This window comes from Amblyomma mixtum, unplaced genomic scaffold (genome assembly GCF_055824585.1).
Source record: "Amblyomma mixtum isolate Tamu unplaced genomic scaffold, ASM5582458v1 scaffold_33, whole genome shotgun sequence".
In the NCBI taxonomy this organism is placed as follows: Eukaryota; Metazoa; Arthropoda; class Arachnida; order Ixodida; family Ixodidae; genus Amblyomma; species Amblyomma mixtum.
Window position 1 is genome coordinate 302,881 of NW_028317730.1, and position 15,546 is coordinate 318,426.

Below are 15,546 nucleotides of genomic sequence, written 5' to 3' on the forward strand. Positions count from 1 at the left end.
AGTGAATACGGTAGTATTAGTGCGGAAGCACTCACACGCTCACCAACACCGACCAAGAATCTGGTCACCGCACGTGCGTACAAGCTTGTGCCGTTGCTTACAACCGAGCTTAGCCGACTTACTCGGGTAAGCTCGGGTAAGTTCGGAGGAGCGTCGCGCCACCTGCCAGAGAGGTTACTCGGGAAAGTGCAACATGGGTCGCACAATCTCTACCGGCGGCTGTGACAGAAACATCCACCTGCCTGTCCAGTGGTGCATGAATTAACAGCTGCACCACTGCGCTTGCAATGGTGTGAGGAGTCGCCGCCTTCTATGAATGCAAAGTAGAGAATGGACAGTGCTGCTTATATAGGCATTAAACCACTAGATATGAAGCCATACCCCAAAGGCGGAGTTTAAGTGCCCCCTCCAATTGAAGATTGAACACCTGCTTTCACACATCTATTAAATTTAACGCGTTAAATCGCTACCAATTTTCTGTTCGGTAGATACTACAACATAGACGCTAACCTTATTGCGCCGTTGAGCCTTCGTTCTGTCGTTATCAACATTCCAATAGGCATAGGTGTTGCTAGCTCTGAGAGCACGTCTAATCATTTGGTGCCTACGCGAATAGCTAACAGGCCAAATTGTACTTTTTCTATCTGAGGTGTTCAAGCGCGGCGACACTATCGGGCTCAAGTGGATACCCAGTAGTTCCCGTAAAGCGGGAAATGAGAGCGCTGCTGCGGAAGCGAAGCTGGCTCATGCTGATCGGGCTTCCATCCAAGCCTCGTTGTCGAGAAGTGACATAGCATTCTTACTGCCTCATTCAATGCAGGCTGTCATGCAACTGCACTGGAACGACGTCAGCCGTCAGCAGGACCGCACCTCTCGGCAATGTTCGTTCGCGACTTCATCATCATCATCAGCCTCACTACGCCCACTGCAGGGCAAAGGCCTCTCCCATTTCTCACCAAGTTACCCTCTCTTTTGCCAGCTGCGGCCGCTGTATCCCCGCAAACTTCACGACTTCACTTACCATCAAATGTTATGCGACTTAAAGGAGCACTGTTCCATCGGTTGCGGCTTGCATACACTAGAAGCTACCTACACAAGATCGGAGCTAAAGCTAGCCCGAATTACTTGAACTGCGATCCATCTAGAGAGAATTCATCATATTATTTGTGAATGCCCAACTACACTGCTGCGAGGAAGGCACTGGAAAATACCCTCAAACAGTTGGACAGTCGCCCTCTCTCTGAGGAAGCTACCCTTGACACCGGAGCGAAACTAACAGAGGGTTGGTGTGCCAAGAAGGCTTTTTTCAGGTTTTTTTGTGTGAAATTGGCCTAGATTCTTGCCGGTGACCCTTGCGTGTGCTTGCGTGCAAGGGACGTTTGTCTTTGTTCTTCAGCTTATTCTGCAACAGTGCGTGGTGTGAGTGCATACGTGTTTATGCTGGGATGTGAGTGTGTGCAGAGTTCTCTGCAACCCTGCGCAGTACGTGCGCAACTGGGGTCTGTGCGAGACACATGCTACATGCGGAAAACATGTGCTGCATGTGCTACCCGTCGTCTACATGCGATGAGTGCCACCCACTGCGAGCGTGGTCTCCTCTTTAACCAAGGGCACCTCAAGAAATTCATTGTATTAATGAATCATCAACCTCCTTTTGCACTGCAACTCTCCTTTCCCACTTCCCCAGTGTCGAGTAGCAGGCCAGGGTCATCTTACAGCCGGTCGACTTCTCCACTTTTTCTTCATTTAAACTGCTTTGTCTTCTCTCTCTCTCTGATCATTTGGTAGAAACACACCTGAAAGATTAAACTGCTTTCTGTCTTCTCTCTCTCTCTCTAATCATTTGCTAGAAGCACACCTGAAAGAAGATGCGTTTCTACGCAACATTTGTGCTGACATGCGTCTGCGTCCGAGTCACGTGAGAACCGTGACCTCATTGGGCCTGTATATATTTGGCTGCAATAAACAGACGGGGGTCTTTCGCTCTGGGCTTGGGCACTGACCTCGCTGCTTCTCGATGCGTCTCCGCTCGGTTCGTACGCTCACCCCGATAGCGGCCGGACGCCGCTACGGCATGGTGTCACAAGTATAAAGCTGGGACCTGGGAGAGAAGCAAAGCGTCGAGAGATGCACGGAGCCAAAATCTTCACAGCACCGGGCCTTCAAGAGCCACCACCGCTGGACTTCGAAAATACATCGGAATGGCCGGCATGGATTCAGCATTTCGACGACTATCGCGTTGCATCGGGCCTCAACGAACGCTCAGAGGAAGCACAGGTACCAACGCTTCTCTACTCTATGGGACGGCAAGCTCGAGATATTTTTGTAACTTTCGGTCTCTCGGACGAGGACTCGAAGAAGTTCGACGTCGTCAAGGAGAAGTTCGACGCATTTTATAAAAGAGGTCAACGTCGTGTACGAGAGCACTTGCTTTCACAAGCGACATCAAATTCCCGGTGAGTAAGTGGACCAGTTCATCATGGAGTTGCATGTCTTAGCAAACCGGTGCGATTTCGGCGAATTGAAGCAGCGACTTATCAGAGAGAGGTTCTTCGTCGGACTAACAGACGAAAAAGTCTCAGAGTCGCTACAGATGGACTCTAAGCTGTCTCTTGCGTCCGCCGTTGCAAAAGCACGCCTTAAAGAGACGGTTCAGGAGCAGCAGGAACTCCTTCGCAACTCCACGGCAGACCAATCCTCGAGGGCACCTGTTCCCTGTGAAAATGTGACAATTGGCTCCTCTGCAACAGTCGACGCCGTGGGACGTAACAAAAAGCCTCAACGCGGCAACGCCAGCTTTTCAGTGCGTCACGACTGACGCTGCATCCACTGCGGTAACTCCCAGCATCCACGAACATTTTGCCCAGCGAGGACAGTAAAGTGCAATTACTGCGGCGTAAAGGAACACTTTGCTAAAGCGTGCATCAAAGACTTCCACGGGCAACCAACGCAAGGTACGAGTTTCTTCTGTGAACGCAGACACGGGACAACTTTTTGTGAGAGAGATTGGAACGTCAGGTGTAAAAGCGCGATACATTCAAGTATGTATTAACTCTGTTCCAGTGTTTGCAAAAGTTGTTACTGGAGCCGAAGTTACCGTGCTTCCGTCATCTTTTCCTGGTCTCCCTGTTAAATTAACGAGATCAAACGAGGTTTTGTCAGGCGCGAGTGGTTCACGCCTCAATTTTTTGGGCAAATTAGAGGCAGAAATCGCTTGGAAGGGGAAAAGTTCTCGCCAAACATGTTATGTCGTCAGCCCGCTACGATATGTTCTCGGTTTGCCCGCTCTGGAGGCACTAGGAGCCGTGGCGTTTGTCGATTCCGTCGCGCAGAAGGGTTCTACCGGTAGCGTTCCAGGCCCCGAAGTTTGCAGTAGCCTGGGCGCAATGCCAGGAGAGTATCAGATTCGGCTTCGCCCAGACGTGGTTCCCTATGCTATAACTGCTCCACGCAGAATTCGAATTCCGCTCAGGGAACGCTTCCGCTTTGAACTCTAAAGAATGGAGCGAATGGGCTTTATTCGTAAGGTTGACGGGCCTACGGAGTGGTGTGCCGGTATAGTACCTGTGGTAAAGCCGAGTGAGGATGTCAGGATCTGTGTAGACCTTACAGAACTGAACAAGTGCGTTCTACGAGAGAAGTGCGCCCTCCCCACAGTGGATCAAGCTCTAGGTTCTATAGCCGGCGCAAAACTTTTTTCTAAACTGGACGCAAATTCTGGTCTCTATCAAGTACGCCTAAGCAAGGCTTCGGACGAATTTACTACCTTCATTACTCCGTTCGGGCGGTACTGTTTCACCAGGTTACCTATCGAAATTACTTCAGCACGTGAGTATTTCCAGAAAAGGATGTCCGAAATCCTGGCAGGCATGCCTGGAGTCGTCAAGGTAATGGACGATATTTTCGTCTTTAGAAACAATAAGCTACAACATGATTCTAGACTTGCAAAGGTCTTCACCAGGTTGGCAGAATCCAACATTACGTTAAAGAAATCTAAGTGTGTCTTCGGCGTTAAAAGGCTCACTTTTTTAGGTCATGTTCTAAGTGAGGAAGGCGTACAACCCGATCCAGCTAAGGTAAATGCTGTGAAAGAAATGAAGCCACCGAGCAATGTAGCGGCATTGCGCAGCGTTCTGGGCATGGCAAACCTTTTAGGGCGCTTCTTGCCGCACCTTGCTCACACTACAGCTCCTTTGCGCGAACTTTTGCGTAAGAATAGGGCGTGGATATGGGGCCCAGCGCAGAACGCTGCGTTCAAAAGTGTGAAATCTCTTATCTGCTCAGCGAAATGCATGGCTCTGTACGACCCTCGCCTTCCCACGATTCTAACGGCAGACGCTTCGTCTTTCGGCCTGGGCGCAGTCCTTTCTCAAACGCAACAGAACGGTGAGCGACGCCAAGTAGCGTTCGCCTCGCTTCCCCTCACAAAAACTGAGGAGGGCGATGCGCAGAAGAAAAGGAGGCGATAGCCTTGACTTGGGCTGCCGAAAGATTCGATGAATACCTCAGAGGTCTGGACATACTCTTCGAAAGGGACCATAAGCCTATTGTTTCCGCACTAGGAAAAATGCCCGTTGATATGGTCTCGCCATGAATTCAGCGGTTCAGATTGCGGCTCATGCGCTATCGTTTTGAGCTAGTCTATGTTCCGGGAAAACAGTCACTGCCGACGCTCTTTCGCGAACGCCAATCACTGCAGACAAGCGAATAGCCGGAGAATTGACTGCGTCTGAAGTTTCTTCCTATGCAAAATCGTGCATTGAGGGACTGGAAAGCGGAGATAATTTCCTGAAAAGAGTGAGAAAGGCTCAAGAAACGGATGCAGTTTGCAGAGCCCTCCGATTGTTGTGTCGCCAAGGCTGGCCAGAAAAACCGAGGCTTCCTTCCCATCTCGCCCCTTATTGGCAAGAGCGCGCCTTTATAGTTGAAGTATAGTGCCTAGAATATACTGGCTAGTGTGCGCAGCGCGCGCGTTTCGTACAGGAGGGCGAGGCCCCCGCCGCGATGCCTGCGCGGAGAGGCCGCAAGGGGCGCTGCCGGTCGGGAGGGTGCGCGAAAGCCGCCGGACTCCTGTCGTCTGCTGTCGCGCCGATACGGGAGCCTCGCGCGATTGCTCGTGTGAAATCAATGTGTGACAGACATCATCTCTTGGATTGTGAAGCTGAAAGACGCTAAACGTGAGCAAAAACACCCTGTGGCTAAGCGGTACAAAGGCTAAGCGGCAATGCAAAGAGAAGACGTGTTTTGTTCCGTTGTGTCGAAGCGGTTACCGGTGAAGAAAAGGTATCTTTGTTCACTGCACAGGCGAACCCAGCACGGCATGCTGAATGGGAAAATAAGATGAAAACATTTCGAGAACGAATGCATCGAAAGATCTTTTCAAGATTACGGTGAACGGCGTCGTGAATGAACTCACGCCTGAAGCCCGATGCTGTCCCTGCAGTATTCGAAAATTATCCACCTCATCTTGTGCCTAAAAAGACGGTGAAAAAGAAGGTACGAAACATTTGCGACCGAGGACCGGCACCTGAACAATGGAAGCGAAATGTTGAGCTGGTGGATCCCGAGTTGTGCTCTGCAGTCGACGGTGATGATACGCGGGTTGACCCTCATTGCGTCGCTCGTGGAGGCGCATCAGAGGAACTCCAGAGGCGTTCCGATTCCGAGCAGACAGACATTGCTACAGGACCGTTGTGTGATACCGAAGCGATACTGCAGTGTCCGTGCCCAAGTGATGTTCGGCACCCGTTCGATGGAATTCTGATTCCGGTGACATGGATGAAGTTGCCTGCCGCGTCAAATGGCGCTTTAACTTATGTCTGTTGCGAGACCGAAACTGGTGACTTCTCGAAACAATTCATCGAAAGAATGGTGGCTTTTGTAAAAACTTTGCGTGAGCACGGTTCTGTAATTGCCACAATTTACTTCCGAGGAAGAGAAAAGGAAAAGCGCGTGCTTACATCCCGCCATGAGGCAGATTAATCTAAGAAATTGCTCTGCGTGGCCTTTGTAATGGATGCGGCATGATTCCTGTTGCAGGCTAGCACACTTCATACAGAAGTATGCACTTTGCAGAGAAATGCTTGCTGACCACCGATAGAAAAGGAGAGTCTTGCTTGCAGTGCAAATATTTACAGAAGCTCTGGCAGAACAACATGTACAAAAGAAAAATACGAAAGATCCTTGCAGTGACAAAAAAAAAATCAAGAATTTTTCTCGTGCTTTGAGAAAGACAAAGAAAAGCGTGGCCAATGCTCAGCAATATGTGACTCAAATGAAGGAGCAAAACAATGCACTGAGCGAAGAAACACTCGAGGCAAAAATGCAGTCACTCCCGAAGAAGCAGCAGTTAGCTGTGAGAGCTTGTTTCCTGGCCGTAAGACGAAAGTCTCTGAGAGGCATGCCTTATGATGATGCCTGGATTGTGGAATGTTTGCTAATGAGGAGCCCAAAGCTCTGCGAGCACCTTCGGAAGCAGAGCATTATGATTTTGCCTGGGCGAAAATACTTGCAAAAAAACACGAAGGTTTTTTAGGCTTTAAGCGGAAAGACCAAAAGCATGGACACGTTCAGCCGTAATCGTAACAAGTTCTCTTTACTTGGAACTTTTAAAATTTATATAAATTATAGGCTGCAATGGATTCATAATAGCGTAGTGTTTTATCTGTTTTCGTACTAATATACTCAAAAGCTGTAAATTTGATATCCTGCCGCTTTGGCAAGTATAAAATGTGCTACTCTATGACACGCAAAGTTAATTTGTGTAGGTGAAGCCTACACAGTGTCTATCTGTTGCTGGCTATCTGTGACAGTGCCTATCTGTTACCACTGCAATTGAATACGCACTTTATCGTACTTTCTGTTGGCCAAAAAGCCTTACCCCCACTCGCACTTCCCCTTTGATTAAACATACTGCATTCATTCTATTAAACCGAATTGTGCGTTTTGTGAAACGTGTTTTTTTCTTAGCTTGAATCCCATCAACCGCTTACGATCCCGTGTGCTTACGCTTGGTTTGGTTAGCCCTTTCCAACCCTCAGAGGCGCGACGCGTGCGAGAAACCGGCTCGCCCCGACGCGCGCGCTCACCCTACACCCTCCCGCACCACAGCGCCGCTTCGCGGCCGCCGCTGCAGGCATCACCGCGGGTGCCACCGCGCCGCCCGCGCTCAGCACACTAGCCAGTATATTCTAGGCACTATAGTTGAAGGCAACGGGTTGCTTTTAAAAGGAACTAGACTTGTAGTGCCTCAGTCCCCGAGAAAAGAAGTGCTAGAGCGACTGCTCCGGTGAAGCGGTGGTCCTGCGTTCGAGCCCCGGACCAGGACAAATTTTTCTTTAACTACGAAGTTTCTGAGAAAGCTGTATAGCTCTCCTTTGTAGCCGTATGGCTGCGCTCGGGTGGATATAAATGAGTAATTACTCCCTTATTACAAATCTACTCCACCTTGGGGGATTCCCCTAAACATTTGACCAACACAGTTCCCACTTCGAGTTATTGATCAATTCGCTCTCGTCCTACCATAAGCTTGCCGTCCTGGTTAGCTCAATTGGTAGAGCGACTGCTCCGTGAAGCGGTGGTCCTGGGTTCGAACCCCGGACCAGGACGAATTTTTAACTACGAAGTTTCTGAGAAAGCTGTATAGCTTTCCTTTGTAGCCGTATGGCTGTGCTCGGGTGGATGTCAATGAGTAATTACTACCTTATTATAAATCTACTCCACCTTGGGGGATTCCCCTAAACATTTGACCAACACAGTTCCCACTTCGAGTTATTGATCAATTCGCTCTCGTCCTACCATAAGCTTGCCGTCCTGGTTAGCTGAGTTGGTAAAGCGACTGCTCCGGTGAAGCGGTGGTACTGGGTTCGAACCCTGGACCAGGACGAATTTTTCTTTAACTATGAAGTTTCTGAGAAAGCTGCATAGCTTTCCTTTGTAGCCGTATGGCTGCGCTCGGGTGGATGTGTAGTGTTTGTATCACGATAAACAAACGGCCAACTCACGGCCACGTGCCGGTATTTGGGCACCGCCCCCTTGCCTGTCTGTATCTGGATATAAGCACATGCGTGTTGGTTTTCGCGGGCAGTCGTCGACCAGCGGGACGCGCGGTCTGACGGCCGGCTGACAATAAACCCGAGTTCTTGTTGTACAGGGTCCTTCAAAATATGTGCGAACACGGCGAAGCGTGCCCGCGCTCCGCGGAGCGTCAGCGCATCCGGCGCGGTCGCGCCCGTGCTGTAGCAGACGACACGAAGCACCGCCTCCAGTCTGCTGTGCGCATGCGCCACATTGTTTCGATGCGCGACCACGCCGGATGCGCTGACGCTCCGCGGAACGCGGGCACGCTTCGCCGTGTTCGCACATATTTTGAAGGACCCTGTACCTCGGCTACAGTGTCGTTTCCCTTAGCAAGACACAACTTTTTGGCGACGAGGGTGGGACTCTGAAGAAGAACGATGACCGATCCCACGGGGACCGTGAAGACGGATATTCAGCCAAGCGTACAAGAAGGACAACGACGGAGCGACTCGGAAACAGCCAGGATGGTCACGATCGGGCAAGTGGAATCTTTCGATAAATCTCAGTCGGATTGGGAAACTTACGAAGAAAGGATTAGTGTATTCCTTAGAGTGAATAAGATTCCAGACGAGAACAAAGTAGATGCCTTCCTGAGTATCGTGGGTCCGAAGACGTACAAGTTGTTGAAGAGTTTGACTGCCCCGAACGCTCCTGCTAGTCAGTCTTTGTCAAAACTGCAGAAAGCATTACGAGAGCATCTGTCACCCAAGCCATCGGTTATTGCGGAAAGAGCAAGGTTTCACCGAAGAACGCAACAACAAACGGAGAGCATCGCGCAGTTCGTGGCAGGCCTCAAGCAATCTGCAGAAACATGCAACTTTGGAGCTAACTTAGAAGAAACTCTGAGAGACAGATTTGTATGTGGTATTGCTAGCGCTGGCATCCAGAAGAGGTTTTTTGTTGAGGATGCATCTCTGACCTTCAAAAAGGCGGTTGAGATAGCCTTATCAGTGGAGGCGGCTTCCAAGAACGTCACAGAGTGCCGACCTAGCAGTGCAACCCAGGAAGACCTTCAGAAGTTTTCTGCAGAAGAGTCCCTTGCACGGGACGGTTCACCATGCACGCGATGTGGCTTGCGTCATCGCAACCGGGCTTGCCGGTTCCGAACAGCGACTTGCTTTAAATGCCACCGAGTAGGGCATATTCAAAAAGTCTGCCGCTCCCAGCTTGAATCTGATTCGCACCCTTCGAAAGCGAGCGGGCAAGACGCACGAAAAGGAAACTACCGGAGGCAAAGCTTCGGCGTGTTCGAGACCGAGGAAGACATCGAGCCACTGTTGCAAACAACGCTCGAGAAACCACGTCAAGAGCCGATGCGCTTTACGATGTGTAATCAGGGAATTCCGCTTGACATGGAGCTGGACACTGGAGCAGCAGTGTCAGTGATGCCGTACAGTTTATTTCGCTCACGCTTCCCACAGATGAAGTTACGCCCGGCATCGGTGTTGCTTCGTACGTACACAGGGGAGTGCGTGCGCCCAAAAGGAGTGGTAACAGTAAATGTGAAGCATCAGCACCAGTCTCTCCAGCTACCTCTGCGCATTCTCTGCCAGGAGGGTCCTGCTCTCATAGGACGAGACTGGTTATATCAGCTTAGGCTCAATTGGAGTAGCGTTAATCACGTGGGTGCGCAAGACCACCGGGACTTGGAACAAGTCTTAAACCGACATCCGCAGTTGTTCAACGATGAACTCGGCGAAATTCAAGGTGAGCAAGCTCAACTTTCCCTGAAGCCAGAACAGCATCCAAAGTTTTGTAAAGCTAGAAGCATTCCGTTCGCACTGAAAGAAGCGGTGGAGAAAGAACTGGAAAAACTAGTTAGTCTGGGCGTGATCGAGCCCATTTCGAACAGTGTTTTCGCCGCACCAATTGTACCTGTGGTAAAAAAAGATGGCAGCGTACGCATCTGCGGAGATTATAAGGCCTCCTTGAACCCTTGCCTAAACATTGACAACTACCGCTTGCCTAAGATCGAAGAAATCTTGGCCACACTTTCGGGAGGGCAGGTGTGAAGATTGACCTGAGCAGAGCGTATCAGCAAGTGGTAATGGACAAGGTTTCGCGCGAGTACCTCACCCTCAACACGCACAAAGGACTGTATGCAGTAAATCGCTTAGCCTTCGCGGTGGCGTGTGCGCCTGCGATTTTTCAAAAGATAATGGACAACATGTTAAGAGGATTGAAAGGTGTGACATGCTACCTAGATGATATTCTCGTCACGGGCCGGAACGAAAAGGAGCACGTAGTGAACCTGGATGCGTTACTGAACCGGTTGCACGAAAGAGGAGTGCGGATTAAGGCAGAGAAGTGTGAATTTTTTAAACCAGAATTGCAGTTTCTGGGTCACGTGGTCAGTAAAGAAGGAATTGCAGCATCACCAGAGAAGGTAAAGGCCGTATTAGAAGCCCCCGTCCCAGCCGATAAAAAACAGCTGAGAACGTTTACGGGCATGGTGACATACTACGGAAAATTTTTGCCAGAGTTATCAACAGTCATCTTCCCACTGAATCAGCTGCTGTGCAAGAATGCGCCGTGGGTCTGGAGTGAACAGTGCGACATAGCATTCAAAAAGATAAAAAGGCTGCTAATAAAAGCGCCGGTGCTGGCACATTACGATCCGGAAGCTAAGCTTCAGGTAGTGTGCGATGCCTCATCTTATGGGCTGGGTGCAGTCTTATCGAAAGTGGAACAAGATGGTTCCAGGCGGCCGATCGTGTTTGCATCACGCACATTATCGCCGAGTGAACGGAACTACAGCCAGTTAGAGCGAGAAGCACTCGCCTTAGTCTTCGGAATTAAGAAGTTCCATTACTATATTTACGGTAGAGAGTTCAGCTTGGTAACTGATCACAAGCCTTTACAGACGATACTCGGTCCCAAAACAGGAATACCAAGCATTGCCGCGGCTCGTTTGCAGAGGTGGGCAATTACGCTGTCGGCCCACCGTTACGATATAGTATATCGTTCAGGGGAAAGCAACGTAGAGGCAGACTGTCTGTCGCGTCTACCGCTGCCCGGGAGTGGCGAGAAGGAAGAGGACGACGAAGTAACCGCCTGCTACGCACTTCGGTGGGAGACTTTCCCGATAAAAAGCTCGGACATTGCGCGGGAAACATCACGTGACCATACCTTACGGCAGGTTCTTCACGCGGTAACGGGTCAATGGCCCGAGCGAGTGGCTGATGAGGAGATGAAACCATTCGTTTCAAAAAGACTGGAGTTGTCGGTTAACCAAGGATGTTTATTTTGGGGAATGCCCATTGTGGTTCCCCCTTATTTACAGAAGACAATCCTGGACGAGCTGCACGAGGGGCATCCTGGAGTAGTGCGGATGAAGGAAGTTGCCCGGAGCTACGTCTGGTGGCCAGGAATTGACGCCGACTTGGAGAACACCGTGAAAACGTGTGCGGCCTGCCAGCAGCAACGAGCGATGCCTACCCAAGCTCCCCTTCATCCGTGGGCTTGGCCTACGAGGCCATGGGCCCGACTCCACTTGGATTTTGCTGGCCCGTTTCTTCAGCGCAACTTTTTGGTGGCGGTAGACGCTCATTCAAAGTGGCCGGAGGTTTTCCTGATGCCGCCGACCTCGGCAGAAGCTACCATCGGTAAGCTGCGTGACCTCTTGAGCCGTTTTGGTTTGCCCGAGGTCATCGTGTCAGACAACGGGCCGCAGTTTTGCAGCGAAGAATTTCAGTTATCCCTCAAGATGAACGGAATAAAACATGTACGGTCCGCGCCATATCACCCGTCAAGTAACGGTTTGGCTGAAAGATTTGTACGAACAGTTAAAGAAGCCCTGCGAAAGGACAACAGAGCCCGGCCCATTGAAGAACGACTAGCCAGTTTCCTTCTAGCGTACCGGAATACACCTCACGCAACCACCCAGCAATCTCCGGCTTCGCTTTTGATCGGGCGACCTCTCAGAACTCGACTCGATTTACTTAAGCCTAGTACTCGTTCAGTGGTCGAGCAAAAGCAATTTCGACAAACTGACACTCGAAGAGAACTTCAGAGAAGCTTTTGCGTTGGGGACAAAATGCTTGTGAAGAACTCTAGAGTAGGTCCAAGATGGTTAGAGGCAACGGTGACGTCACGCTCGGGGCCAGTGTCTTATGTGCTACAGGTGACAACACCACGTGGGATCATGGAGTGGAAGAGGCATCAAGACCACATACGCACAAGGCAGGCAGACCCGGAGGCAACGTCTGCAGACCATGGTTGTGGCGCCCATGGTGAGGACTCCTGGCAGCCGTGGCAACCATCTGGGTCATCGACGGGCACTGATGAACAGAGTGCCATGCAGCCGCCGAAACAAGCAGCGGGCACAGCTGAGGAAGATCCAGGGGCGTTTGCCGCAGGAGGGGGAGTATCGACGGAAGCCCTCGGTTCCGAAGACATCGATCACGACTCGGGGTCTTCTCCTGGCGACAGGGGCCACGAAGCCCCAACACGACATCGGTATCCGACAAGGGAAAGACGTCCGCCGGATCGGTACACATCAGTGCCGTGATTGTGTCAACCAATTTTTGGAACTAGAGTTTGAACCGTTCACTTGTTTCTGTTATTTCTGTATAAAAACTAACCGTTTGTCATAAATGTCAACCATGTGTAATGAGAGCATGCATCGTCTAGGGAAGGGGGAATGTAGTGTTTGTATCACGATAAACAAACGGCCAACTCACGGCCACGTGCCGGTATTTGGGCACCGCCCCCTTGCCTGTCTGTATCTCGATATAAGCACATGCGTGTTGGTTTTCGCGGGCAGTCGTCGACCAGCGGGACGAGCGGTCTGACGGCCGGCTGACAATAAACCCGAGTTCTTGTTGTACCTCGGCTACAGTGTCGTTTCCCTTAGCAAGACACGACAGGATGTCAATGAGTAATTACTCCCTTATTAGTGCTAGAGAGTTGCAGGACGGGCATCAAGGCATTTCTAGAAGGCGAGCATTGGCTAAAGAGTTGGTTCGGTGGCCAGGCCTTAGCAAACAACTTGCGCAGCAGATGAAAGATTGTGAAACTTGCGCGCGATGTGCTACTCAGAATGCAGAGCCGTTGATGCCCACGGCTTCTATGAATTTGACATGGGAAAGAGTTGGTGTTAACTTGGGCATTATCAATAATCGCCACTATTTAGTGCTGGTCGATTATCTGTCTCGCTACCCGAAAATTGCGCTTCTGCCTCGGACTCCAGGGAAACCAACAGGCCGATCAGGCCGCCCGCGCACTCTCTCCCCGGGCTATCTCCCTGTCCTTGGAAGGGTACTCCCAATCAGACAATCTGGCCATTACATTCAAACAAATCACCGATTACTACAAGGAGGAGCACCGGCGCTACCCGGCCCCTTGTAAGGGTCTGGATCGCGCTGACGAGCGCCTCCTCATCAAAATTCTCACTAACACTGTACTGTGCCCGGCGGTGCTTAAAAATTTCAATACATCCTTTGATGGCACGTGCCAGTTCTGTGGGGAGGTGTCTGACACCTTCCACATGGTTTGGGCGTGTCAATCTAACCCATCTATCCCCCCCAACCCCAACCCCACTAGAGAGGACTGGGAGGCGGCCCTGCTCGGCTGTCAAGACCTGAAGAGCCAAAAGGCCTTGGTTCAACGGACGCGGGCGGCGTTGCTTGCCAATGGGGCACCGGAATAGGGGCTCCACCTAGTACTGTGAGGGGAAAGGGCCAATAGAATCCTACCCCAATCACCTTTCTGTAAAAAATTTAATTGCTTATAAATGTTTTTCACCACCACCACCACCAACTACAGATCTAACCGTTATAGAAAGGATGAAGAGCATTTTTGTTCGTCATGGCATTCCGGAAACGGTAGTGAGAGGTAATGGACCGCAATTTTCATGCCCTGGGTTTGAAATTTTTGCTGTTGAGTATGGTTTCAGTCACGTGACTGTAAGCCCAAGGCACCTGCAAGCTAATGGGGAAGTGGAAAGACTGGTGCAAACAATCAAGCGTCTTATAATTAAAACGAAAGACCCCTACATCGCACGTCTCGCATACAGGGCGACACCATGAGCGCTGGGCTACAGTACTGCAGAAATCCTGATGGGTCGACGCTTAAGGACTCGTGTTCCGATGGCACCTCAACTGCGGGGCCCAGCACAGAGTAGAATGACTGATGTTACAGCTAAGGATCATTCGAATCGAAAATTGGAAGCGCGCTACTACAACAAACGTCATCGTGCTAGGGATCTCGTTCGGTTGAAGGTCGGTGATCCTGTGTGGGTTCAAGACTTGAAAGCCAGGGCCACTTTAGTTTGTGCTGCAGCTACCCCGGGGTCCTTCGTAGTACACACAGAACAAGGTGCTCTGTTCGCCGCAATCGACGAATGTTAAACCGCTTGCGAGTTGTTGGGAAAGCAAAATGATGCTATGAGTTCCCGAATGAACATGGTCAGGAGGAGCCACGTGAGTCAGTCAGGGACGCGCCTGACAGTGTAAACAGCTGTCCGGCCGAGTCAAAAGCAGAACGCCACGTGCCTTCGGCTCCAGTCACGGTGACCAGGTCGGGAAGAGAAGATCGCCCTCCCGTTCACTGGGGATATAATGAGTAATATTTTCTGTGTGTGCGCGTTCTCGGGCTGAGCCATGCATAGTGTTTCGTTTTTAAGCATGAAATGCTTTTAGCTCCCGTTGTCGGCAGTGTGGTGACGTCACGCCGAGACCGAGAGCCATCATCCGGGCTCTGAATTCCACTCATCCGGGCTCTCAAACGAGAACATCCGGGCACCGTACGAGACTTCGCGGGATTCAACGAGACTCTCTAAGCCCTCCTACGGGACCGGCATACAAGCGCCGGTTGCTCTCCAAACGAGTCACAAAAAATAACTGCTGCCAGTGTCTTCTCAATGTTTCTCAAGATATCAGTCGAGCTGTGCATTTGATAATGCACGGAATTATAATTTCAGATTTCTAATAACGCGTGCAAAAAGGACATAGATGCCACAATACACTTCGTTGTCATATGTGATCTGTTGGGGGCTTTGAGAGAAGGCCGCTTAAAGAGGGGAGCTCCAGGGGCAAGAAGGGCTTTCGGCTGAAAAACTGCTTTCGCGCGCTCCCCAAGGATGGCGCTGCGGTCCTACACTCACGGATGTAAAAGACCGGCCGCAGGGCCTTCATGCCCTTTCCCCCTCTGGCAGGCAGATGTATACACGCTCGCGGAGTATTCGAACGCGCTGCATATACATTCTTGTCAGGCCTGCGTCTCGTCGTGTCCGCGTACGCTTCTGCATCGTCCTTGATTTCAGTGCCACCACCGTCACAGCTGCTTAAGCCGAGCAATGGAGCCTGTGTTAGGCCCGTAAACATTTCATGCTTACTCTACTCTCGGTTACGGGAGAGGCGCAATTTTTTTTTTTTTGAACAGAGAACAAAGCTGTTGTTACCTGGCTGTAAAGTTCGCATATTTGCCTGTCAAGTAGTTAGTGCCTCGAATGTGATAACGGGATTT

General features: G+C 50.7%; 1 pseudogene; it reads left to right on the top strand.

Moving 5' to 3' along the window:
- Nucleotides 1–2,127: 2,127 nt before the first annotated feature.
- LOC149324444 (uncharacterized) lies at nt 2,128–12,589 on the top strand (annotated as a pseudogene).
- Nucleotides 12,590–15,546: the final 2,957 nt, after the last annotated feature.